Source organism: Triticum dicoccoides, chromosome 2B, assembly GCF_002162155.2.
Source record: "Triticum dicoccoides isolate Atlit2015 ecotype Zavitan chromosome 2B, WEW_v2.0, whole genome shotgun sequence".
In the NCBI taxonomy this organism is placed as follows: domain Eukaryota; kingdom Viridiplantae; phylum Streptophyta; class Magnoliopsida; order Poales; family Poaceae; genus Triticum; species Triticum dicoccoides.
The window spans coordinates 722,378,692-722,379,525 of record NC_041383.1 but is presented as its reverse complement, the minus strand read 5'-3'; the positions used below and the strand labels follow the sequence as shown (position 1 = coordinate 722,379,525).

At 53.0% G+C, this 834-nt stretch overlaps 1 protein-coding gene across 1 annotated transcript in view; it reads right to left on the bottom strand.

Annotated features, from left to right (window-relative positions):
• Nucleotides 1-834, bottom strand: part of LOC119361255 (rust resistance kinase Lr10-like) — a 6,369-nt gene that overhangs the window by 3,833 nt on the left and 1,702 nt on the right. The window lies entirely within an intron of this gene.

The window sequence follows — 834 nt, the reverse complement described above, 5'->3', positions numbered from 1 at the left end:
CGGCGGCGGGGAAGCAGGGGAGGTGGTGGTGCGATGGCAACACGGGAGAAGCAGGGGAGGTGGTGGTGCGGCCGCGGCGCGGGAGAAGCAGGGAAGGTGGTGGTCCGACGGCGGGGTAGGGGTGAGCGGGAGGTGGTGGTACGGCGGGGGGCTCGAAGGGGAATCGTGTGTAGCAGAGGGAGGAGCACGGGGAGAGAGAGGGAAGGGGGTGGTGACGAGAGGATAAGGTGGGGTGGTGCGGTTCGGTCCAGTTTGTGGGATGGGGTGGGCCGTGGGTTCGGTTCGCTTCGCTGTTGCGTTGCAGCTCGAAACTGTTAGCAGAATAAGATTGGGTGTTAGCAAAATAAGGTCTTAAAGGGGTGTTATTAGAATAGACACACCCTATATATATAATCGGTTCTTCGAATAATTCTATTTATATATATGCATAACGTGTAGAATATGTAGTATCGTAAAATACCAGCAAACGAAAAAGAATTAAATGAAAAATACAAAATTAAAGGAAAAATAAATAATAAAACCAAAACCCCCAAAAGTTTTAGTATCGGTTGTTAACACAAACCGGTACTAAAGCTCTTCCCACACCCGGCCCTGGCTCGTGTCACATGGTTGCCCTTTAGCAACGGTTCGTGCCTAACCGGTACTAAGGGAGGGACCTTTAGTTCTCGGCCTTTAGTGCCGGTTACAGAACCGGCACTAAAGCCCCTTACGAACCGGGGTTATAGCCCGGTTCTGCACTAGTGCAAGTCGGATGCGGCCCGCCGGTGTTGCGATCCAGCACTCATCGGCACCCAAGAGGAGACGGGGGTCTAGTGGGTGCTAAGAACGACGAGC